This window comes from Chinchilla lanigera, unplaced genomic scaffold, assembly GCF_000276665.1.
Source record: "Chinchilla lanigera isolate Chin_1 unplaced genomic scaffold, ChiLan1.0 scaffold00073, whole genome shotgun sequence".
In the NCBI taxonomy this organism is placed as follows: Eukaryota; Metazoa; Chordata; class Mammalia; order Rodentia; family Chinchillidae; genus Chinchilla; species Chinchilla lanigera.
In genome coordinates this window covers 9,254,703-9,282,652 of record NW_004955474.1, presented here as the reverse complement: position 1 = coordinate 9,282,652, position 27,950 = coordinate 9,254,703, and the positions used below count along the sequence as shown (strand labels likewise).

The 27,950-nt window shown below is 36.4% G+C and overlaps 1 non-coding gene across 1 annotated transcript; it reads left to right on the top strand.

The window, feature by feature from the left end:
• The first annotated feature begins 19,972 nt into the window (after window positions 1–19,972).
• Trnak-uuu lies at window positions 19,973–20,045 on the top strand. Its single transcript has one exon. It is a non-coding gene; the product is annotated as a tRNA-Lys (tRNA).
• The last annotated feature ends 7,905 nt before the right edge of the window (window positions 20,046–27,950 follow it).

Sequence of the window (27,950 nt, the reverse complement as noted above, 5' to 3'; positions counted from 1 at the left end):
TGTTTGGCTTCCCGTTCTGCAATTCCTGGAGTGGCCACTAGATGCCAGGCATAAAGTCTAGGGTGACAGTTAAGGTAATCCTTTGATGGTTCATTTTCCAAGTAGAACATACTTACTGCATTATTTATATCTGTAATCATGACAAACTCCGGATACAGCCTCATTCTATCTTATAAACTGTGGAACTACAAGCAGGCTAACGCACTACCAGATCACTAACTTGAAGCATTCTCTGTAAGACCCACTCAAAGTATAGAACATGTTTGAGTGGAAATCCCCAAGAAATGTTTGCCATTAGGTTGAGAAATGACTTTTTTATAGATCTCAGACAGATAATTGATGAGTATTCTTCTATTTCTAGTGTGTCTAATTTTGATGGTTTTATTGGGCTAATCTATAGCAAGCTCATAGAGGTACTCTAAACTTATTAATGGATAATGCTATGCTAATCCTGCTATGTATATAGATGCATAAAAGAACTAAAATAGTCATGATTGTCTTTTTGTCAGCTCTGCCTCTCTAAGAAGGAGGAAAATAGCTGAGGCTCTTGCTCAGTAAGAGAATGCTTGACGAACATGTATGAGACCCTGGGTTTAGTATCCAGTACTGGAAAGAAAGAAGAAAGAAAGAGAAAGAGAGAGGAGAAAGAGCGTAGAGAGAAGGGAGAGAGAGTAGAGAGAGAGACAGACAGAGAGAACAACTAATGAAGAACAAGGAGAAATATTAACCACATCATTCCCGACTACTTCGTTATTGAGAGTACTATAGAAGGACAATTAGATAACTCTAACTCTTCCCAAGAAAACCTTATTTCAGTATCTTAATAAACAGAAACTTTTAAAAATGAGACTGTCTTTTAAGTAAAGTTCATATTGAGATTGCAGTTCAGGTTAGATGGCCACATTCAGGTAAAACTCAGAAATGAAAATTCCACCAATGGAGGACATATTCTAGGATAGACCTAATAGTTTGTCTTCAGACCAGGCTCATGATCAGGAAAATGCCCGAGAGATAGTACATGAAGGTGTAAATTGGCAGGATGTTAGCATTCACAAGGTCTGCCGCTGATAGTGTGAACCAACTACAATGACTGGAGCTGGAAGATTAGACTTTACCCTCCAGGAAACAGACAGAAACAATGTGGTCCGGGAGCGATAAGATTAAAAAAGAAGCAAGGCTAAGTCAACAACAAGAAAGATGTGTGTACACAATCAACAAGAAAACAGTTCAGTTCCTACAATCAAGTACCTGGTTAGGGAAGCAATCAGCCAGAAAATCAGAGAAAAAGCTGTAACTAGCTATTGAACCACTGAGTTATTAAGCGAAACCAATGGATACTGGTTTGATCTCTAAAAGCGTGTGACTGGCCCTACAGTGTGGGATGCAAAAAATTTGTAGCAAATGACCCACAAGTGTAAATGTTAGAAGTGAAGCCAGGGAACCAGACAGTCTTAGTATTTAGTAAGAGCCTTCTCCTTCACTAGGTATAATAGTGACTTTAGAAGTGGCAGAAAACGTGAGTCCTGAATGCAATCAAAGGCAGCTGAGTACATAAAATGTTCTAATATATTTTATTCTAGTAAAATTATTATTGCTTCCTTTAAATTAAAAATTTGGGGAAAGGCTTTGGCTATAGATATCTTTATATACTCACTAAGCTTGATGGAAAAGTGCAGGGAGCCACGGAAGCTGGAAGGTAATTACATGTGCAGAACAAAGCCAGCCCAAAAACACCAGAGCTCTGAGAACATGGGAGCTCCGAGAACAAGAGAGCTCCTTGAAACATGTAAACAAGCCTGTAGCTTAACTGATTGCTGGGCAGCGAGGCTGAAATCAATCAACCTCCGGAGGGTATAAATAAACGCTCTACTGTTCTTGGGCAGTTCCCCTTCTCCACTCAGAAGAGCGAGGACCTCCACCTGATCCCAGCTTTTTGTCTCTCGTCTATTTTTTCCTCATTCTCCCCTCTGTTCCTTCCCGGGGTAGAGCAAGAAGCCAACAGATCCCTACGGAAAAGTACTATCTTCTGTGACTGATGTATGGCCTCCAGGACGAAAACAAAGCACACAAAATGTTTCCTCATTATTTTGTACTGACAGGTAAGCTACTACAATAGAATAAGACAGAAATCAATTGGATTTATCACTGACTAGACATGTGGTTAATGGGAATTTATCATTAAGACTCAGTGTTCTCAACCTTAAAATGGGAATAGTTGTTTCTAACATGAAGAATCATTGTGAGGATTAAAAAATAGGCATGAAAGTACTACTAGATAAATGATTACTAGTATTATTCATTATAGCATGAGAGAACAGTGTATCATTTTTCTTATCTCGTTGTTTACATATCTTTTAAACACCAGTACTCAGGTAGCATACCCATGTCTATCGCTAGAGGGATTAAAGTAGCTCAGATTATTTCTCAAAAGCTTCCCTTTTCACCTCCGTAACATGGGGGTTTTGTTTGTTTGTTTGTTTGTTTGTTTGTTTGTTTTGATATGGCACAGAAAATTGAAGCAGAATACTTTTAAACCAGCCGGCATTCTATTTTCCCATTTCACCATACAATTTCCTAAAATAAACCATTCCAAGCCCCCTGAATGTCCCCAAGGAGTTGCTGGGTTGCTGGGCATAATGCTAGTTATAAATCAAGGGCCTCTGTCTTAGTTATTTTTTTCATTGCCGCAACAAAATACCTGACATCCAAAGTTAAAAGGAGAAAGGTTTATTTGGTTCACAGTTTATAGGGGTTTCAGTCCATAATCTGCTGGCTCCATGACAGGGTGACACAGGTCAGAGAGTTAACCGGTCATGGTAGAAGATAGCAAAAACAACAAGAGGGGAAAAAGACAAGATCTTTCTGTTCCTTATATACTGTAGGCAGGCTACCTGCCCTAGAGCAGGTGTACCACTCACATCCTTAATCCTAACTGGCACTATGACTGATTTACTAATCATATGTTCTTAATCCCAGTATCACACACTAGATGTAGCAACCTCTGAAAAAAACCCTATGACCACATGAGGCTTTGGGGAGAAATCTAGACACAAACCACAACACCTTCTCAATAGGTAGGCTGCCCCTGAAGCAAATAGTCCAGTGCTCATTTGTTGTCCGTTGGCCTCAAGACCACTCATACTGAAGCAAACAAACCCAGAAGTCATTCAGCAATAATGCATGTAAAGTCAATGAAAAACCCCCAAAATGAAAAGTACTGACTCTGTAGGACACTACCAGGCATCCTAGAATATGAATCACACTAAGACCCAGTTATTCTATGTGCACCTAAGCATCCTGATGTGGAATTCTGTTATGTTTTAAATCTAAAATATCCCCCAAATGTCTCTTACATTGACTTTAGAGCTGACTTGTCATTAGGAGGTAGATTCAGATTACAAGTGGGTACTTGGAGACATGACCTGGAAAGGCATACTCTTGTCCTCAGCTCCTCATTTTTCTCTCTCTGCATCCTCCCTACTGTAGGATAGGCAACTCTTCTCTCTCAGGACCTGCCACCATGTCCTTCTGTTTCTGCCTTGAAACAAGATGACCATGGACTGGATCCCCAGAAGCCAAGAGCCAAAATAATCCTATCCTCCTCTAAATTGTAGATGGCAGTATTTTGTTCCAGTGAGATGAAAATGACTAACACAAACTCATGCTTTATTCTTCTCTTGGGTCTTAATCAATATGCATGAGTAAAGCCAGCATATTTTGCTGTTCCCCATTTCCCATGTTGTAGGGTAGAAAAGGTATGGACAATAGCATAATACTAGGTTCTGCGATAGAGTACCAGTAATAGTTTAGTGTGAAAGTCCAAAAATTAACTCAGAATATGTTTTAGAATTTATTAAGAATAAGCTTTATGAAACTTCTTCACATTATCTGTAACTCAGTTAACTTCTAAAATTAATAACAGAGGCACAGAAAAATTATGTAACTCTCCTCGGGTCAAAAGATAAGTTAATCTGACTCCTGTAACTTTGCTTATAATTGCTATAGTTAACAACACAAGACTCCTTTTCTTCCTGCTCTTCCTGTTGATAAACCACTGGTTCTACCTCCACATCAGTTCTATTGTCTCTGTTGATATTGACTTTGAAATTAGTATCTCATTTTTAATGGCCTTCTCATTGATTTCTGTCTCTAGTTTTCCATACTCTTTCAATTTGGGTCCATTTCCAGAGAGCATATCTCTTTTTATTTACCTCTCAATTATATAACCATCTCTTTTACTCCTCAATCATACCCCCTCAGCCTGGCACTCCAGTGTCTTTGCACTGTTACTTTTATGTCTTTTTAGACTCATTTCCCAAATTAGAGTGCACTTTCTCATTAGTTATCAATTATTTCAACCATGTGCTCTGCTTTCCACATGCATTGCCCTCATAAAATCTGTGCAGAGTCTACTCTTCTTCTAAATTGTGCAGAATACATTGTGTTTCTCCTGAATAGCAGAGGGTGAAGATTTCAAGTCTGGCATCAAAACAGCATTGCAGCTATTCCAGGCAGATGACTAGTGTTCTTTTTTATTTTACTTTCATTTTGTCTGTGGTATCTCGCAAGTTACTGCTGACCAGTGTGAAGCCCAAGAAGCTCAACCGATGTATGTCTTCTGGTTTTTATCAGCTCCTAGTTCCCATGAGGGAAAAGCCTGCATTTCATACTGAATTGCCTCATCTTTGTGGGATCAAACACTTGAACACCTAGTTCCATCTTCAATTCTCCAGTGATCTCTGCTTTATACAACTCTGTTGATGTTCCCTTCTGATTTTCTGATTTTTCTGATGTGAATCTCTTTGAAACATGAACACAACATGCCCACCAAAAATAAATCATTGCCCTTGTGCTGTTGTGTAAATATTCAACAGGAAATTCAAGCTTAACCCCATCTTCTCTCAGATTCCACTGGTTCCTTTTCTGGGACACTGTTGTACCTTTTCTTTGGCCCAGGTCAGTGGACCATGCCAGCAATCTGCCAGCAATGATTGACAACAGCTCTGTATGTTCATTTACCCACTTCAGCTAGCAAACCTGGCATTATTTATGTATATTTTAAGACCCATCTCATTTACTGTCTTTCTGGGGGAAGCCTCAGTTAAGATCCTTTTCAAAATTCTACCTATGTAACTATGTCCCCAGCACTGTACTATATTATGTGTATTTCATGTTTCATTTTATAAGAGGTCATCATTAGGAGGCCTAATATTTTTCACAGTTAAACTTAACTTTATTGCATAGTTTTTAGAAACTACATCTTATTGGTACTTTTTTATTCATTTCATTATTTTCCATATCTCTATGGTACCTCAGCTAGGGAGTACTTCTTATAAGCACTATAACAGGATATTTATTTTAATATAAGCATAGAGAACATTAACACATATATATCTATTAGTAATTATGTATTTGAATTTATCCCTGCAATCCATTTTGTTTTTTTTAATTTATTTTACACTGATATATAAAACAGGATATACAATATTATGTAATGTTTTCATATATGGACGCATTGCATAACATTCAAATCTAGTTAAACATATTTATCACTTCCAATATTTATTACTTCTTTATGGTGAAGATTTTCAAAATATTTTTCTCCAGTTTTTTGAAATGTATAGTGTATTATTGTCACCTATAGTTACCGTATTGTGCAATATAGCACACATGAGCATTTGGTTCCATCTAACTATAGCTAATTTGTTTATTTATTTATTTATTTATTTATTGGTACCAGGAATCGAACTCAGGACCTCCCACTTGCCAGGCAGGCGCTGTGCCACTGAGCTATATCCCCAGCCCTAAGTATAGCTTTTAATCAACATTTCCCAATCCCTTATTCTCCCCAGCCTTTGACTAACCACCATTCTATACTCAACTTCTAAGAAAGCAGCTCCAGATGTGAGGCCATGTGATACTTGTCTTTTTGAGCCTGGATTATTTCACTTAACATTATGACCTGTAGATCAACCCATATTATCACAAATGACAGAATTTCATCTTTTTTGGTCTGACTAGTAGTCTGTGGTACCTGTGCACCACAATTTCTTTATTCATCAATTATTGAACTTTTAGGTTGTTTCTATCTCTTGGATATTATGAACGGTGCTGCAATGAGCAACGGCATACAGATGTCTCTTCGGAAAACTAATTTCATTTCCTTTGGATATTTAACCACTAGAAGGATTGCTGGAAACACTGTAGTCCTATTTAATTTGTTGAACGCCCCCCCCCCCCGTGATGCTTCTATACTGTCTTCCATTATGGCTCTACTGATTTTCATTGGTACCAACAGTGTCAAATGCTTCAATTTTCTCCACAGCGTGGCCAGCACATTTTAGGATTTTTGGTAAAAGCTACTCGTTCTAGGATGAGATGAGATGATATTGTGGGTTTGATTAGCATTTCCCTGATGATGAGTGACTTGGAGAATTTCTTTCATATTCTTGTTGGCCATGTATGTCTTCTTCTGAGAAATGCCTATTGCCCATTTTTAAATCAGGTTGATTTGGGCATTGAGTTTCTTACATAATCTGGATATCAACTCCTTGTCTTGTGCAAAAGTTTTCTCTAATTCTTTTCCATTTCTTATTAGTACATGTTTTCACTACATGATTCTCACATGCATCATGGGGAATTTGTACACGCACATAACACATCTTAATTCTTATTTTTTCTCTTGCTCCTACTCCCTCTCTCTCCACCTGTTCCTCCATTCAGCAGGTTGTTTCCTCACCCTGTTGACTGATTGTTTTCTTTGCTGTACAGAAGTTTTTAGTTTGATATCACCCATTCAGCTACTTTTTGCTCTTGTTTCCTGTGTTTGGGGGCTTCATTTTAAAAAAAAAAAAAAACTTGTCCTATCTTTGCTTTCTTCCGAGTTATTTCATAGCTTCAGACTTACATTCAAGTCTTTATCTATTTTGAGCTGATTTTTGTAGCTGGGGAGAGATGTAAGTAGTTTCATTCTTCTGCTTTGTGTTTCCAACCTTCTAAACACTGTTTATGGAAAAGATTACCCCTCCTCCCCTGCATGTTCTCAGCGCTTTTGTTGAAAATCAGCTGGTTGAAGATGTATGTGTTTACTTCTAGGCTCGCTATTCTGTCCAACCCACCTTGGTGTCAGGACTACTTTTTAAATATGGGCATTTAAATCTGAGGAAGTGAAGTGATATGGTCAAGGTAATACTCAGTTGGGATCAAACTTAGGCCCATATAACTTTTAACTCTGAAGGTGGTTTATGGACAGTTCTGTCTTGTGCACTGATTGTTTGATGTATTTATCTTATACTGTCTGTTATTCAGGGGCCCTATAGATGCAGACATCCTCTACACCTTGTTTTGTGCTTACCTGTGGCAGCTAAGAGAAAATCTTGATCAAAGTAGGACCGCAACGTATACTTTTTAGTTAAATAATTGACAGTAAATAGTCTAAAAAGCATAAGGTTAGTTTTTCACTTTTATGTTTTCACACTTTGTCTACAACTACACAGAGAAAACAATGTGAATTCTTCCCTCCTTCCTCTCACAAAACCACTGGAACTAGAAGTCGGATGCATCTGACAATTGACACGAGATGCCTGAGGATGGGACTGGAGCGCCTGCATTTTTATATCACTGAGACCAGTTAACCAACTCACTTAGAACTCTCCTTTCCTTCTTTTTTAGGGGGCTGGAGGTTTAACTCAGCAGCACAGTCCTTGCCTGGCAAGCCCAAAGTTGTGAGTTCAATTCCCAGTCCTGGAAAAAGAAAAAAAAGCAAAACAAAACAAAGAAGTGCTAAGTTCTATCTTTCCTTTTCTTTCTTTCTTTCTTTCTTTCTTTCTTTCTTTCTTTCTTTCTTTCTTTCTTTTCCTCTTTCTTTCTCTCTCTTTCTTTCTTTCTCTCTAAATCTATCCATTAGAAACAACACAAGATGGTGATAAAATAAGAATAAATAGTTCTAACTCTCTTAACTCTCTTTGCCTAACATAGATTGCAGAAATCTAGGTTGAGAGAATCTAGGACTACAGTTACTTATTGGTACTTCATAGAAGGAAAAAAATAGGCAAGAATGACTAAAACAGGAGTGTTTGTCTGACTACTTAAGAGAATATACTGATCTGAGTTCTGGAAATCACTGTAATCCCAGCACTCTGGGAGGCTGACACAGGAGGATGGCAAATTTGAGTCCAGGCTTGGCATTTCAGTGACAGACTTGTCAAAAAAAGAAAATAGGTGGAGAGGGTGTACCTCAGAGCAAAGGCACTGGGTTCATTGTACAACACCACGTGCGTGCACACACACACACACACACACACACACACACACAAATAATACAGGAAATTCAAGCCTCTCAGAGCATTTTTTCAAATGCAAGTAGCTGGCTAAAATCAAGGGAGGGCGCTGGGATGCTGTGCCTGATACTCTGAGTTTCCAATCACAAATGATTTTTACCTACTCATTGAAGTAAGTGTTCTATATAATTCTTGTATTCAATTCAGTTCACTTAAATAAGTATCTATTGAGCAGCTATGCTGTGTCAGACAGGGACATAATGTTCAATGCTTAGTTCAACTACCTGTGCATCCTGGGAAAAAACCAAAAAACAGTTCCTTCTAGAAATCCCTACAATTCAGATATGGGTTAGATTTTACTGCAATGAATCTAAATTGATAACGCTTTATTTTTGAGATTTGAGGGAGTAAATTTAAGGAACTTGTGCAAATCAAAGCCTGAAATAAAGAAAAGGTTAATATTTTGAAACAGGGTCCGGGACTCCTTCTTCGTTTGCCTTCTGGAGCTCTGTAAAAGTCTTAGCTTGTTAGCACTTTGTTTGATTTTACACAAAGACACATGGCCCCTTACTGCAGCAGAAAATTAGAATAGAGAATCAATAAAATAATCCAAGTGTTAATGTCACATCATGCCAAAACCAACTTTTTTCATAGTTTGTTAAATACTGAATATAGACTCACTGAAATCCCAGTGAGATGCTACCTATTAGAGCAACAGGATTTAATAGGCAGAGCTGTCCAAGAAACCTTAAGAAACAGCTGAGAGTGTTCCATTGTGTGTCTGTTTCACACAATTCAAAGAAATTCCACATTTTAGCTAGATCTTGACTATGTATGTTCACACAAACTAAAAGTAAACAAATAACTGGTTAACTGTTTTCTAGGAAAATAACTAATACCTGGTAATTTACTCGTTCAAAGCTCAGGATGCCGAAAGTCTGCAAAAACAGAATAATTTTGTAAAATCACTATTGTCAGTTCTTTTCTAAAGCATTGTGTGCAATTGCTATGGAAATGTGAATATGACTCCCTTTGCCTCTCTCAACAAGCACAGGATCACCCATTCAGTCCTTCATAGGTTTGCTCGAAATGATGCCAGTCAAAGCATCCAATGCGACCTCAGACATTAGTGCATTATCCATTATCTGTTACACTTTCGGACCAAAATAACAAATAATATGCCTGGAGGTGCTGCCGTGTGTGACTGCTAGTTTCCCTGCATGACATATGCCGAGAGAGTCTCAGATGAGAAGTGATTGCACAAAACTGTGATTGTGAGATGACTTAGCAGAACCCGTGATGATGTCCTAATGGCCTCCCGCCGGGGAGAACAGGAGTAATTGTTTGTCAGGGGAGGAACACATCTGTAAGAAGGCATCTTCTGCAAACCAAGCAGCCATGTGGAAAGGAGAGTGAGCAGCATAGTACAGCGAGAGACGGGGAAATGCACAGGTTGAGCTGAATAAAACGGTAGCTACAAGGGGCAGGAGTGAGGCAAGGGAAGGAGCTGGTTGCGTAAGATTGAAGTTGTGTGCTTTGGAAAACAACACAAACAATTACTTAAAAATAAAATGCCTGCTTGCTGAGGTTACTGGATTCTTCCGGCAACCTCGAATCTTAATGAAGATGTTAAACGGTGAAACGCTGGGGAAGAACTCAGAGCACCAAGCAGGAAGAGAGTTTGCATAATCATACATCGCTAGGAATGTTTTTCCAGCTCGGGCATTTCTCTCACAAAGAGTCTTTTCGATGGATTTTTACATCCAGTCGCTTCCTTTGTTCATTGCTTATCACCGTGATCTAAGACAAAATGCTGTTTTTAAAATCCTACTTTTAAAATCAAGACAAAGCGACGGAATTTACATGCTTTAGAAACATCAATGTCATATGGACAACTGAAGATACTCATAGCCCGTTTGCCGCTGCGCGAAGCACCCTCCATTTGATCAGAAATGCGTGTGGCAAAGTGAGCTAATTAATGCTGCAAAATGGTAATTCCCTCCACCTTTTATCTCACGTCTAAATTATGATTTTATCTAATTTCTGAGGAACTGAAATGCTCATGCCAGTGGAGTCTGTCATTATTAAAATATAAATCAGTGCATAAAAGGATATTGGCCTATGAAAAGGATGGTAAAAAAATTTAATGCCCTCTGCAAACAGCTGTGCTCCTGACCCAGTGGGTTTTTTTGTTTGTTTGTTTGCTTTCCTGACAAGCTACTAGCTGTATCTATTTCAGTAGTTCTAACAGATCTGAAGATGATTCCAGCAACAGATTTTAAAATATGAAATTTTATATAAACATTGCTGTAACCACAGTATAAGGCTAGTAACCCCTCCCCTACACACTTTCTAAACTTACACATACAATCTGCTATTGAATATTAAATGCAACTGGGTGTGAATTTTAGTCAAGGGTTTATAATGATGTTAAGAAATTTTTATATTAACATAAGGCTATGAAAACTTGGTAGGTTCTGGAAGTCTACATTTAAAAAAATAAAGGTGCGTCCTAGCTGGGTTGGGAAGCAAAATTATAAAGCTAGTACTGAGGTAACTACTGAGGTAGTTGAAATCCCACCTGGGCAGTTTAGCAAGACTGTATCTCAGAATAAAATGTAAAAACTTCTGGGGAATTAACTCAGTGGTAGAACCCCCCTGAAATTGACCCTCAGTACAAGAAAAAGAAAGACAAACCTGCTTGTCTCTGTTGTATAAAACACATCCAGCCATCAACAGCCATCTTGAATAGGTGGTATGAATAATTATTCTGATGTGTAGATGAATTCCATGACGGGAAGAAAGTGGAGTCAGGTGACGTGAAGAAGAAAGTGGCCCCATGTTTATGTCATTTAAGGAAGCGTACTAAGGGGCTGGGGATTTAACTCAGCGGCAAAGCGCCTTCCTGGCAAGTCCAAGGTTGTGAGTTTGATTCCTGGTACTAGAAGAAAAGACAAAAATAAAAAATAAGAAAGCATACTAAAGTTTAGGGTGACCAAAAATGTTTTCCGAGGATATGAGGCTTTCAATGCTAAGACTAAGAAGGTCCCAGTCAAGCTGTTCATCCTATGAATATGTCTCAATATAAGCCCCTATCATATAAATCTAATCAAAATGCAATGTGAAGTTTTATTGTCTTATAATTTCACACACTTAAGGATCTCTAGCTCAATAGCTTGCCATTAACTAGAATTTCTATAACTTTGCTGACATCTATCTTAACATGCATATGTTGCTTCAGAGTATCACTGGACTTTTTCTGAGGATCTAATTGAGGCTACTTCAATATCCATGCATATACTTCAAAATATCTTCTATAGCTTGTTTTCTAACTCAGATCTTGAGAAGGAATCATTTCTTCACATTCCTGAAGACCATGTTGCTTTGAGTGCTGTTCTGGTCTGGAGACCAAAGGATAAGACTGATTCATCATTGTCATAGTGGGTCACTGAAAGCTGGCTATTACGTTCAACAGCACAAACATCTAGGGTGACTGACAATGCGTATATCATACTCCAGATAACTAAGCTACAACACCAAGGGCAAAGCAATGTGACTTCCATTGCTATTTATCAGCTTTTCTTGATTATAAATCCTATGAAATTTAAAGGACACAAGGATGAGAGAGCGAATCAAGTCTATGATGCATATTATTCCAACATTTCTATCAAGTTGTAGCATTATTTCTGTATGGTTAACTTTGAAATAGATACTCAGATTCAGTTGAATACTTGACTTGTTTAAGCCACTACAAATGGCAAAATTTATGCACAAAACAGCACCTATACTTGTAGGGTGAGTGCCATCTATGTGTAAGACAAGACCACATAGCCTTAAGTATCAGTATAAAAGAGAACTCCCATAAGGACTTGAAGAATCCAAAAGAATCCAAGAAACATCTAAAATGTTCTAGAAGGATAAAACCATACACCCTTTTAAGTATTAGCTGTAACACGTTTTGAAATATCAGCAATAGGAAAATACATCATCCAGATGTTCACAAGTTCAAAGCATTCCACTTGTCTCTCAGAACTAGCAATAGATGTCTCCTCATAGGCCACACACTCATTTCCACTTTGGGCAGCTCCTAATCCAAATCAAGATTGCACCTTGCCATTACACTAAGGACCTGGATGGAGAACTTGTGACAGATCCATTGGCCCCGGCTCCCATTAGCCAAGAACTTTGTTGCCAGATTAATTTCACTAAAATACTAATTTCACCACGAGCATCCATAGAACAATACCTTCAGTGATATCATACTGCTCACAGAATGAAGTCCAGATTCTGTAGGCTCACGGTACTACTGGTCCTAAATTACTTTCCTAATTTTATTCTTTTATATAATTTTCTTCACTGTGAAGATATATTACCAACTTGGAGAAATTTAGGAAAACAAACTTTTCAATTCTCATAGCCTTGATAGCTCCCTTCTATGAAGAGAAATAAATTGCCTTAAATTGGACCTTGCTATTTAAGTATACTGAATGCTCACGCCTTTGTCCCTTCACGTGTTTTCAGCCATTATATGGCTAAGTACAGAGGAAATATAACAGTTCTTCTGTCTCCCAGTGCCCGTGAAATTTTTTTGCAATGTAGCTATAGTTGGGAGATATCAATTGTTTTAAATTTTTGTCATTATCTAATACGCTGAAAGAATAGAAATTCTGAGCTTTGGAACGGTGGTTATCTCCTGGAAGCATGCAAATAGGGTCTCTGAAAAAAACCAACAAATAAGCAAACCCCTCCTCTTATCTTAAAAACATCACCTATTTTTGTACTCTAGGATTTGGTTTATCAGAAGCAGCCAAACACTTTGGATAACTGTGAGAATTTAAATATCTTTGGAGATGGTTTACAACTCTCCCTCAGTTTATAAGACACAGCATGGTCTAGTTAGAAATGGTAGACTTGCTATGGTTTGAGACTGTGGAAAAATTATTTAAAAGTAATGTTTTGCTCCTAATCAGTCATTGCACTATCAGGAAAATAAAAACATAGTGCAAATGAATGGTTTGAAATAAAATACAAATAGGGTCTTCATATTTACCTTAAAAATAAATTAAAAACACATAGTTCTTTGAATTGTATTATCTAATTTAGCTACACAAAAATCTGACAAGTAGAATGAGGATTATTAGCCCCATTAAAATGAGAAAAATGAATCTGGAGAGCATTAAATCACTCATCAATGATTAATATATGATCAAACCAGGTATACAAAACTAAATATAAATACACAGTAACAAACATTAAATAGATGAGTTATTTTAGACCATCACATACAGGGAAAAGTCTAGAGAGTGACTCAAATATTTATGCACTGCCTAACATGTGACAAAAGCTATAACTGACACCAGGGAGCCACCAGTACACAAAACCCAATCCTGCATTCAGGTTGTCTATAGCCTAATGAAACAGACAGGTGAAGAGGACACCACAGGGGAAAATAATCCCTTTTCCAGGCTGAAACTTGTGCTACACGGGCTAAAGTACCTAACTCTATCTTAGAAAGTCATGAAGCCTTCACTGTGTTCAATGTGTATTTACTGAGCTCCTCCTCTGGGCCTGGCACTTTTCTGATAGAACATATGCAATGGTAAAAAGAAAAACAGTGGAAGCTTTAAAAAACACAGATGAGTGCTAATAATTACTTTGTAAATGCTTATAAAAAGCTATCAAATAATGCATATTGGGGTGGGTTTTACATTTTTTCATCTTGTTGTACAAAGATGAACGTTGCTGAACTCTTCTTAGGTTAGGAGGTGTTGATGTTTAATATCTTCCATTAGAGAGTTCTCCCAGGATAGTCAACCTACAATGAGAGAGCCACCGCTGAAAATGTAAAAACTAAAGAATAAAAAGGAAAGTAATCACAAATTCTCTATGATGAATATGATCATTATGTGTATCTAAAATGTACCAATAAAATGTAACTAATAAAAAGGAAGGTAATCACTATTCCCAAATAACACCACCTTCACGCATTTATTTTAGTAGCTATCATTTCTGAAGTCTTTCCCTAACAGTTTCCCATGTCTCATAAACTTCTACCAGTTAACCACAAAACTGAATCAATACCATATTTTTGATAATTAGTCCAAGCCAAAAGCTTTCAAGTTCTGGCTTTAAGAGTTTTAAAAGGTAACAGGGTGGAAGTTCTGACACCCTATTGTTTAATTACACAGGGAGCCCTACACATGGAACATTGGACTTCTCACTCTGTGGGATCCTGCTTCCTTTTTTCATTTAGTCCTGAGATCCATACTGTCTGCAACCAGAAACCTTAATTAGCATCTGCAACAGGTGTTGAGATATTTGTTGCACATATGCAAGACAGTATTTATTAGAATTTGTGAAGGGAAATGTCTGCTACAGATCAAACATGAGTAGTATAGGCTCTTGCCAGTTTGGGGAGGAAGAGGAGCACCAGAGACACTCCAACCTCAGTGCTGCTGGGAGCAGCTGGAGCTGCAAATTGGTCAGGGCAGAAAAGAGCCAGTGGTACCTCAAGAAGTCAAGCTACTTCAGTCTTGAGAAAAAACATCCTGCCTGGACAATTTCAGTCATTAGTTGCTAGGCAACATTGCCTCTCATGATACTAAGTTTGAAATGTTATAAATAAACCCTCTACTGTTGTAGTGCAATCCTCTTGCCCATCAGGTAAGATGGCCACTCCACCTGACCCCAGCTTTTGTCTCTTGTCTTTATTTTCTAAATCCCTTCACTGTTTTCCCCTGGGGACCACTGAGAGACCACCAAGTCACTACACAGTGCAGATAGACAGTGCCATAACACATACATGTTCTTCTTTGAGCTTCTCTTCCCCCTATAATCATGGGCATCTCAGGTCCTGACTCATCACCACCTCAAAGGCATGTGCATTATGAGGAAGGGAATCGGCTCTACCTACTTGCTTTTTTGGCTTCTATATAAAGTGTCCATTTGATAACAGTTTGGCTATTACTTTGTGCTGATTTCCGTGACTCTTTGCATGTGAATATATTATGGTTAAATTTCAATCTAAGAGACACGAGAAGCGTAACCACTTATTAATCCTGTCTAACTGTACTAACCAGAATCTCCAAGTAATTGCATACAAGAGACAAGCTTTTCAAGTAGATTTAACTTTTCATTAAAAAGATATGGCAACTGATACTATAACAACTTGGATGAATTCAAAGGCATTATGTTAAGTAATGGAAATTTCTTTTTAAAAGTTACATACTACATTATTCCATTTCTATATCATTCTCCAAATGACAAAACTACAAAGATATAGAAGAGATGACTGACTGTAGAGAATAAAATAGGAGTAAGAATGACCATAAATTTCTGTGTGGTAGAACCATTTTGTATCTTCATTATGATGGTTGCTGCATAAATCAATAAATATTAAAATTTCATGGGACTTTATACCAAAACAGCAACTCCATAAGTTCATATAAAAACTAGTGAAAACTGAATAGGGTCTGTAGCATAATTAATAATATTATAGCAATGTCAGTCGCCTGGTTTAATAATTTTGCTACTGCAGTCTAGGAATGTGACATTGAAGAAAACTTATGTGAATAGTATGCAAAATGCTCTCTGATAAGTTTCAACCTATAAAAGTCTAAAATTATATCAAAATAAAGCCTTTCTAGGTAGGAAATAGTAACTATCCTAACAAGAGCATCATGGCCAGTAATTAGGTACTTGTAGTCTTACTTTTCAAAGGAAAATATGACTGGTACAGCATGATACAAAGAGGTGATTACTAAGAATAGATTTAAATAGGAGAAATTGCAAATGATTACCTTCTGGTTTTACCTACATAGTTGTGGGCCTGTTCCGTGAGATAGCACCCTTACTATAGTAGAATAATGCGTATTGTTACCATTTTTGCCTGTGCTTGGGGTTTACATTGCCTATCTCAGTTCCTACCCTTCACTGTCAGATGTTAGACCCAACTAGTTATTTACTAGATTCTCACACCTTGAAGCCAAGGCCAAAACTCTGCCAATTGTTCCTGCTTTGGTATATCATCTCTTGGCTCTGTTTCCTATCACAGTTTTATTTTTCTGCTGTTGTCTTCTACTGGAGTCAAAGAGAACAAAGACAAGAGAGAATTTTGGAAGCTATTCTCACAATCTTTTTTCCCCAACATTCAATTTGAACCAAGTTGCTTTGGTTATTTCTCCTAGATATACACTGCGTCTATTTCTTCATTTCCATGGCCACCACTCAGAATTCTCAACTATTTAACCGCATGGCTCTTGTCCTTAGCTCTAACTGTGATTTTTAACACAGTTCTACTGCTCAGAATGCAATTGCCTGCTGAACTAAAATCCTACCTGCCTTTTATATAAGACAGACTCTCAAAAATCTGCCACTTATCTATGTTTCCAGCTTAATATCTCTTTTTTTTTTTTTTTTTTTTTTGGTTTTTTCTCCGGTACCAGGAACCGAACTCACGACCTTGTGCTTGCCAGGCAGGCGCTTTTGCCGCTGAGCTAAATCCCCAGCCCCTCCAGCTTAATATCTCTTACTTCTGCTTTGAAACATATGCTTCCAAAACAACTACCTACAGGATCCAAAAGAAATTTTGTTGTTTTATTTTATAAACTGTTTCCTTTGCCCTGGTAATTTTTTAAAAAAAATTTCTTCATGTTGCAGAATTCCTCCTCCTTTCCCAAACCCTAACACAGTCAGGACATTCTCTTAACATAAACCATAAGAAATAAGAATCAACCAAGCATGGTGTTGAATACAGGTAAAAAGATCAAAAGTTTGAGTCCCGTCTGGGCAATTTATGGACTTAGGAAGAGACCCTGTCTCAAAATTAAATAAATAAATAGGACTAAAAATGTAGCTCAGTTCAAAGGCCCTGAGTTTGATCCCTAGCACCACAAACAAAAGACAAGAAAAAATTGAGTAGCCTTCATTGCTTTGCATATACTTCAAGGACTAAGCATATATTTGGTTCCTATGCCTTCCTCTTCTACTCTTTGTGAACTTCGAATCTAAACTGCAACTTGTGTGGGTCTTAATTTCTGTTAAGTATTTCTCAGTAAATGAATTGTTTATTAATTTAATAAATATTTACATGTCTCTTTAAAGATATATATCTAACAATGATATAAGTGAAAATTTTATAGTAACATTCTTAATGTCTAACACATTCAAACTGAGGGGACTTGTTTACCTACTGCTTATGTAACTAAAAGTGTAGATAATTGATAAGGCATGTTACTTTTCACTTGTTGAAATGGAGTAAACTCTACAGTTCTTTAGAGAAAAGAAATATTTTCAGCATTCTATATAGTAAAAGTATTTTACCAGAAAAAAATATATCAGTTACCCATCTTAGATGTTCAGTGAATTGCATTTGTCTTGAAAAAGTCACACTTGTCTCTAACTCACTCCTGTTGCCAGGAAATGAAATATAATACACTAATAATTAATCAATAATATGTTGATACTGTGTGTGAGGGTTAGTCAAGAGGCCTCATTCTCCTTCAGGACAACTTCCAGCTGCCAGTAATCAGCAGAGACCTTCAAGCTGGAGGGCAAGGCAAGCACACACTTGACAGTGACAGTCAGGCTACACCTACCAACCTCAGAATCAGAATTCAGAAAGGGCCTTCTAGGCCCCAAGGCTACTAATGCACCCAATCTTCAGTTAAATACCAACACCTTCATTCTGTCTCTGGGTCAACTATGAAGCATTCAAATCACTTAACCTTGAGTTGCTTTTTTTGTAATAGAGACACTAACTTACCTTTTCCTTTATACTTGAGAGGAATGTCTAATTAAAATAAAGATCCTCCCCAACTTGGATATAAATGCTTAATTCTTGCAGCTGACCATTTTATCACTTCTTGCTTCCTCATTACATAGAGAGTAAATATCAACTTCATAGAGTAGGATAAACCGTTATAGCTCTGATTAAAGTGACCCTAATAATCTGGTGTTGATTGCCTCCTTTAGGCAGAATGCATTGATAAATAATAATATAAAGACACAAAAGATGCTGTTTTAGTTGCTCTTCTGGAAAAAAAAGCAACACTTAGAAGTAAAGCAATATAAAAAGTAATGAGAAAGTTTGTTTGCTTTTTTTATTTTTCCACTTTGATAAAGCTTTCAGTTTACTCCAACTCTCTAATTCTACACATGAAAAAATATGTAACTAGGAAGTTAAAGGGATTTTCTCTCTCCTCTTTGCCACCGGGTGAGTTGTTTTTAGAATGCTAATTCAGCACCCCATACTCACGGAATCTATGTACATTTTTCCTGAATTTACTGACATTGCACTCCAGGCCTGATTCCCCCGTCTGGATAAGCAGTGCTCTCATTTAATACTAAATGTTCCTTCGGCTTGCAAGTGTCCACTGCACGAATATCTGATCCTGCCTTCTAAGTTCTGGCCTCTTCTATACTATATTCTTGTAACTGCCATGCCCACTGGGTATATCTCAGTGGAAAAGGACATCATCCATATTCTTCTATTTCCAATCTATTCTGTGCCCTAGGAAGCATACAAATATGGATTGTAGTCATGCAATCTTCATTTTCTAGTTTCTGGGCAGATTTAGCCAGTTGAGAGTAGTCACTAGAGATGGAAATAGAAAGAGAGTAGCTCATGATATTTATTCCTACAGTTTCTCCTGTTAGGCCAGCCCCCTCCCCAGAGGATCACAGCACCTACTAGAAACCTCACCACATAGCAAACTCTGCTGCCACAGGCTACACTAGCTTGTAGTTTCCCATATACCATACTTACACCTTTATGAATGATCCTTTTATTCTCATTATCAAATCTTTCTTGTACAACAGACTTTCTTTTTTTGCTTGGTCCCAGACTGATACCAAAAAACTGTATATAAGAAGAGAAATACGTATAAAGAACTGGAAAAATAAAATGATTGGTCTGCTTATCACTCTTTTACACCTCATCTTACCTGATTTCCTAAATCATATTTATAGGTATTGCAAACTTCAAGCTTGGAAACATTATTATCTATACGGTTTTGATTAAAATGATGTTTTAAAAAATACCACTTAACCTAAACAATAAACAATCACATAGGTATCATGCCACATCTTATGACTGCAAAGCATAGAAAATTGTTTTACTTAGCTTTTTTGTGTTAATTTCAATCTTCCAAAAATGTTTAAATGTGGGAATGCTCCAAGGAGAAAGTTTTGATATGTTACTTCCTAACTGAGTATATTCTTAATGAACATGCTGATACTCTTGCTACAAACGTGTAATAATACTTAATAAAAACTTCTTAATAACACAGATTTGAATCAGTCTAATTAGGGAAGGACATCTTCTCAACTTTGAAAGCTGTACTTTAAAAGCTATCATGCAATCTCATGAAAAAATGACTTCATAATTGAGGGACTAATGTATCATTTTCAAAATATCAAAGCATGATTCTAATTTAAACAGAATAAGTACTATAAATATTATTAATGATATGGAAATGAGTAAGATCTAAAGCTGGTTCAATGGAGATTTTGAAAAATTGAAACATGTATAATCAAGCAAAGTAATGCTGAAATGTATTTATGGTGTCTGTAGACTAAAGTCTGAAACCCATTAATGTCTTACAGATATACAGAAATATAAAATATAACATTAAGGAGTAGCTTTGCTACCAGAAACACAAGTTAACCTGTGAGTGAGAATATAAGCAATTATTGCCTGGATAGCTCAGCTGGTAGAGCATCAGACTTTTAATCTGAGGGTCTAGGGTTCGTGTTCCTGTTCAGGAGTTTGCCCTTGGGCCAGAGAGATGGTTCAGTGATACAGCGCCTGCCTGGCAAGCGCAAGATCCCGAGTTCGACTTCTGGTACCAAAAAAAAGTTATTAAGCAGCAAATAGATAAATACAGGTTCATTCCCCTGTAAAATGAAATAATTCTTGAGTGACTCTGTAAAACAAGATAACTGAAAAGCTATCCAGGTGTACTTTATTTACAAATTTTGAATAATTAATCTTAACACAAATATTAGCACTTTATAAAATATGATGTTGGGTTGGACAATGTTATCAGAATATCTATGCTTTCCCAAAATGTTTATTAATTAAAATAAAAATAAACTCAAAATCTTGCAGAAAAAAACCATAGTGCAATCTCTGTGGATACTTTATTAAAAATAACAAAATGAATTTCAGTGGGCTAGGATGTTCTACTTGTCCGTCTATCCAAAGTCAGAATGGGGAAAGTTTATGAGTTTTACTTTTATCTAACTTTATGAGATTCTTTCATGTATACTGTCAAGAATCACTAAATCATCAGAGTATGTAACTTTTCTTCCATCTGTGGTGACTGGGACTTTTCTCATATATGGCAAATTAAAATTTTAAAATATTAATGTCACTACATGAAGATATTTCAAAACACCCTTGATTTTGGGAAAAGTTTTAATGGAAACTTTTCTGAAATTTTTCAAGTACTTTCCCCTCTTTGAGATTTTTAGAAACACTTTTAATATGGTTTGAAAAATCGGTTTCTAAATAGAGTTTTCCCTAAAAAGCAACAATAACTAAATAAAATAAAATATAAACAGCTAAAATTGAAAGACGAAACTAAAAGGACGTATGCCACAGAATATCAAAGTAGTGGTTATGACAAATATTTACCATATGTCAAGAGCTGATATAGGTCTCTTCCATACCATGTTAGTTCTTTCACCTATTCATGTTGCAACCCCTGGTTCCAGGTAACAAATTCAAACTTACACAGCTAAAAGTATGAATTGAGATGTGAACCTCTGTTGATTCTTTAACTATGCCAAGATGCCTTAGTAAGAAATGGTATATTTCTCTATATTATAGCTGTAGATTATAATGGTATTAATATAATGCCTATCAAATTATAAATATCCATAGATTCTGAAATGTAACACATCCTAGGTCTTCTCAATTAAGAAAATAATTTCTCCATAAAATTTTTTTTTTTTTTTTTTTTTTTTTTTTTTTTTCTGGTACCGGGAACCGAACTCACGACCTTGCGCTTGCCAGGCAGGCGCTTTTGCCGCTGAGCTAAATCCCCAGCCCCTTCTCCATAAAATTAACATAGAATGAGTTACATTTCATCACCACTGAAAACCAGTAGTACCATCATCCATAACTTTCTTTTTAAAAAAAAAATCTCACTTAAAATGTGGCTGTAACAAGAATAACAAATTTGAAACACTCTCCTTTGCAAAAAAAAAAAAAAAGGAATTCTTTCTTTCTTCCAAAATTTTGATGTCAAAATCTAAAATGTTTTGGCTTCCTGCAAAAGCATCCTTTTTCTCTGTTTTCACCTGCTGTGAGAATTATTCCTATATTATAATTAGTTCAGATAAATGAATGGTAAGATTGCTCTTCAGATTTTACCTTTTAAAGCTCATTTACATGATGGCCTATGATGACATGGTTATTAACAGTTTTTGGGCAATTAATTAGGGTCGCTGATAGAGTTGTTAGTGTAAAGTGAAACTAAAGAATTATTTCAGTAAATCCTTCTGCTTGCATGGCATGACAGTAGTCATTAATCCAAGATCACTGAATAAACAGAATTGTTAATCTTCTCATGGTACTTTATCGTCAAGTCCTATGCTTTTCGGTAGATTTTTTTTTTTTTTAATTTCAAAGCATGACGTTTTGGTTTCCTTCCTTCAAACATACTCCTCTCACCTTTCATCTCGAAGTTACTCGGCACTGAGTATTCCCTTCGGCACTCCCTTCTTCAGAGAGCTGTTTCTTTGGTCTCATTGTAGGCTTCACCCTACACAAAAGTTACACAAGAATATCATAGTAAGATATTCAACACTAGCTTTTGAAAATAAAGAAATGCCTTTCTAAGGTTTAAGATCTTTCTAGGATTCTTCTACTTCCTTTTGAGCTACTCACCCAGCACTCCCAATATCAGTTCTGACTTCCTTCCTGGGCCCCAACTCACTGTTCTCAGATGGGACCAAGAATACTAATTCCCTGAAATGAGATGTGAGTGAAGGTGACACACGGCACTTCCAGGCTGAGCTAACAAAATGCTCAACCCCATTTCTCCTGTCTCTGTCTCTCTGTCTCTGTCTCTCTCTGTCTTGTCTCTCTGTCTGTCTCTGTCTCTGTCTGTCTGTCTCTATCTCTCTCTTTCTCTCTCTATGTCTTGTCTCTCTGTCTCTGTCTCTCTTCTCTACCTGCCACAGCACAGCACTTTTGCAAGAGGACAAAGACCAGCCCACCAAGCTGCCCAAAGCAGGAGAGTTGTCCCAAAGTGCTGCCCAGGATCACAGAGAGCTGTATCTCAGTTAGAAATAAATTTTGTAGGATTATTTCACATTGCAGCAAGATTTAGCTTGGTCCACCACCAAGTCTTAGAAAGGTACTTAAAGTAAGAAGTGAAGAGAATGAGGCTTTGTTGGTGTATCTATTCAGAAATACTTTCAACAGTCTATTTGTACTAAGACATGGGATTTAGATCTAAAAAAATGTAAGAAGCATCGAGTGTCTGTATCTCAGGTGATTTTTTCAATGGCAAGCAGCTATTGTTTGTGCCTGTCTTCTGCTAGTCTTCATTCTCTGAGAGCGGCACAAACTAGAGTGCCTCAGATGAGACAGTGACAGATTAGATATAAATAACAATCTAAGTAGCACTGCAGACTACAGCCACTCTGAGCCTCTTAACCTTCCTGTCCCACCTCTCCAGAGGGTTATGAATGAATAAATAATTTTCAATTAATTACTTAATCAGTGAGCCTCCCAACAATCAATTCTGACTAATTTTTCTTCCACTAAACTAAAAGAAAAAGATACAGTCACAAATTACAGGTAGATGCTGTGTTGGAAACTACTAAAGACCTAGGAAGGAGGAACGGGCTTAAAACAGAACTTGCCTCTGGGAAAATGAAAATGACCGAATTCTTTCTTGCCTTCTATCAGTCTGCAGGATACAACTATGAAGTCTCTCATCAAAATCGAATCAGCAACGTGCAGTTGCACACCCTCCATCACAGGTAGGATTATCTTTACTTCATGTATCTTTAATTCTCTTCTAAATGTTAATAGGCTTTTCATCACAGGCAACACACAAAAAACTCTTTAAAAAGGACATGTTGTACTTAGAAATGTTTGTCTTGCAGTGGCCCTAACTTATGATGCAAAATATGTAAGCGAATTTTTTTGCCCTAAAAAGTTTGTATCATTTCAAGGTCCCTTCCTGTAGAGTCATGGTTTAGATATTGAAGCTACATTATAGCATCCTTCCTGCACTATGTTTAAAACCCAGTAGCTAAATACCAGGGCATCTACCGCTGTTTAATTCTACATTTAAAATATGCTCCAAGTATCTTTAATTCACAGCTATCTCATGACATTTCATAAAATAAAATACAGGTTGAAAATATTACACATTAATATTTATTTTCAACTGCAGAATGTTCAAACACCAACAGTAAATAAGGGAAACATTAATTCTTCTAAAGTGATTATTTGTAAAACTGAAATCCTTTATTTTACAATGAAATTCATATTTAGATGAATCGTCAAAAGCATATGTTAGAAAATATGACACTGCCACCAAAGAAGGTCAGTTCATAAAATCCCTCTCTACAGGCACTGCTATTCCAATATATACACAAATATTTCTGTGCATTTATTTTACATGGAAATTATTTTAAATCATGAATTATTGACACAATATACTTACACTTTATGCAGCATGTTTTCACTCGAGGAAAAATATTTATGATGCTACTACACCAAAATTGAACTTTCTTTCAATTCCCAGTCATGTTCTACTCTTTTGAATTTCATCACTTTAATATTTGGCATTTCTGTGTTCTAAAAAGACCAGATTCATTTAAGATTTAATGAAGAGCTATTTACCTCCTAAATCTTCTTCCCTGGAGTAATGAAATAATTACCCTCCCATAATCATGGAAACGTGAAACTTGAATCTCAAATTGAGCTGTTGTAAGAAGGGTTAGTAATACTGCATAGGTGATCACCATGGTAACATTTGGAAATGGCTCTAATGTCAAGCCAAGAGCATGGGATTTCTATTCCCACAAGAGGCCAGCTAGGGACTACAGATGAACTCTTGCATTGTCTCAGGAAAATGACTGAAAGCTAACATTTACTGGGTCTCCCAACAGAGTATACACATCAACATTTTATATCATTCTCAGAGGAAGCTGGGTTTAAAATACAACAACAACATATTCTCAATAGTTTTAATTAAAATTGCTTTGTAACATTATATCACTATGATGTGTGTGAGTGCATATGTGTGTGTATGAAGATGCAGTACATTCAAATCAGGCTTATCCCCGAGGAAGATTATGTAGATGCTGGGGAGGGAATTCACTACAGCTTTATTCACAAAATGGAGATAATTAAATAATTAGATATTCCCTCAAATATCAGAACAAGTTAATTCATTTTTAACAGCATGGATTAGGAAGGTGATTCCATCAATTCTAAGGAGAATATGATTTAGTTGGAATTGGAGTACAATAATTAGTGCTACTATGCCCCGTGTGTATGTGTTTGTGTGTGTGTGTGTGTGTGTGTGTGTGTGTATGAAACAGATTTCATTTTATTTCAAGATATACAGGAAACACAGACTTGAATTGAATGTGAAAAAAACAAGCTAATGTAAATTAAAAACTAATATAGGTTGTGTATGCAGAATTTAATATAATCTTCAATTACATGTAGTTGCTTGTATTAGGATTACTTAAATGCTTCCAATAAAAAGAGTTCATATAGTAAGCAGATAATTACTAATTGTATTTAGCATGCTATGTATTTATATGTGGGACAGGGATATAGCTCAACGGCTCAAGTGTCTGCCTGACAAATGCAAGGACCTGAGTTCGATTCCCGGTACCAAAAATGTTAAAAATAAATAAATAAATAAATAAATAAATACATGTTTGTATGCAACTGACGGTTTGTATAGTACTTGAAAACAGTTTATTAATCTAAGTAGATAAACATTGTCCTTAGAGTTCTGCTTATCTATTAGTTAGAAATATAAGACAAATATTTTAACAATATACAATAATTCATATATCTATGGTATAATGATGCAGTATATAAAAATTTATTTGCATATTTTATGTATGTGTCAATTTTTAATGAATATAATAAATAATTTCTATAGTTATTGAAAAGGAAAACTTTAGCCCATTTCTCTAATTCATTTATGCACTCAACTACTCAGCCAATAAATAATTATTTAGTACCTACTGTCAAAGGCTATGTTATGCTGCATATAAAATTAATGAAAATGGATACAGTACTCTTGAACTTACAGTTAACCAATAAAAGCAATAATCAAATATTCACACAGGGAAATGTAAAATCACAATTGCAAGTTTTGTATCAAAAAAAGTACATGGCCATGCATAAATCATTATAAGAAAATATAGGGGCTGGGGATATACCTCAGTGGCACAAGCACCAGTTGGTGTTGTAGCAAGTGCAAGGTCTGGAGTTCAATTCCCAGTACCAAAAAAATATATGTATAATCTATATGTAGATATATATATAGATAGATGATAGATAGATAGATGATCTGATGAGAACCCCAAACGAACTTTTCTGAGACTGTGAAAAAATGAACTACAGATTGAGCTTCAAATGGCAAGGGAAATACAAGAGTGTGAAATTTTTTAGCCTCCATGTTATGCTCTAAAATTTCTGGTCCTTACAGAAATAATACTAGTTTACATATATTTTGCTACTAATGAAGTTGAACGTTTCTATAGGTTTTTAAATGAGTTGAACCACATAAATGCTCTCATTATTTTTTCTGATAATATCATTTACTTACCTGGACCAATGTTTTTTTTGTAAGCTTAATAGAAATGCAGAAAAAAATATTATCTAACAAAATTCTATATTGTTTATTTGTTAATTACCTCCTGGTATGGGCTGAGTTCTGTGCTCCCAAAGAGGTTGAAGTCCTGTTCCCTAGACCTTATTTGGGAATAAGGCCTGTTACTGTTAATATCTAGATTTTCCTCAAAGCCATATAGACTCATAGTAATTGACTACACCTTCATCTACATACTGTGATATATGGAGTTCTTTAATTGTACATGATATTTTCGTGGTGTTGGTGTGGTCAGACATTCTTTTTAATTCTACTCATTTCTCAAGAGAGATATTGACTTAGATTTAGGACATCATTTGAGTTCTTATTTCTATTTATAGAATTTAAGATGCATGTCCCATCTACATTTTATACCATCCTATACTGTTATTCTCATTAGTTCTTAAATATATATCTTAAAAACTTGTTTCAGAAAGGATCATACTCATTTATTCATGTACATATTTTATTTGTTTAGTTTGGTACTGTTCTATATCCACAGCCATTTTTATTTTTTACTTTGAGACAAGATCTCATTAACTTATTAAGTTGCTTAGGATGGGCTCAAACTTGCCATCCTCCTATCTCAGCCTCCCAGAATGCAGGGATGATTGACATGTGTCACATCTAGCTGAGGACCATATTTTCTATGCCATTACAGTTCTTTCAGTATCAGCCAATCAAATGAATGGCTAGAATAATGCCTGGCAGTTAACAAGTATATTAGCTCCCTACAAGCACAACAAGGTACCTAGTGTCATAAAGTAGGTGTTTTACAACCACAGCTTTGGGGATTTGGTTTGATACTGGGTGGAGGATTCTTATCAACTGGTTAATCCATGGATGAGTTTATAGCTAAATGTGATGTTGGGAGGTGAAGCCTGGTGGGAGGAGGTGGGTTACTAGGGACACGTCCTAGAAAGACACATCTCCCTCCCTCCCCCCTTGATCTCTCTGCCTCCCACCTCCCGACAATAAGCAAACCTCCTGTGTGATGCCTCATTACTATGCTGCCCTGCCTTGGACTCAACAGACTACGCACTTAAACCTCTACAAACTGTGATCCAAAATAAACCTTTCTTCCTTTAAATTGTAGGTGTTGGGCATTGTGGCTCAGAGATGAGAAAGTAACTAAGATAGGGCCATTCCACATATGATTACTTAAGATGAGTTTAAAATGGAGTAGATGGCCCCTAATCAATACGACTTATAAGAAGACAGACATGCAAAGACAAAGAAATTTATACGGAGTACATTATGTGTCAGCAAAAGTAGAAATCAAAAATTATACAGTGAAAAAGTCAAGGAAAGTCAAAGATTGCTGGCAAGCCGTGAAAAACCAGGAAAAAAATGAGGTTAAAATTTGCCACCAAGTCTCAGAAGAGTATGGTACCCTCATTTTAGATTTGTATTCTACAAAATCATGAGATAATAAATTGCTGTGGTTGTAAAACACCTACTTTATGACACTAGGTCCCTTGTTGTGCTCCTAGGGAACTAATATACTTGTTAAATGCCAGGCATTATTCTAGCCATTCATTTAATTGGCTGATACTGAAAGAACTGTAATGGCATAGAAAATATGGTTCTTAGCTAGATGTGACACATGTCAATCATCCCTGCATTCTGGGAGGCTGAGACAGGAGGATGACAAGTTTGAGCCCATCCTAAGCAACTTAATAAGTTAATGAGATCTTGTCTCAAAGTAAAAAATAAAAATGGCTGCGGATATAGAACAGTACCAAACTAAACAAATAAAATATGTACATGAATAAATGAGTATGATCCTTTCTGAAACAAGTTTTTA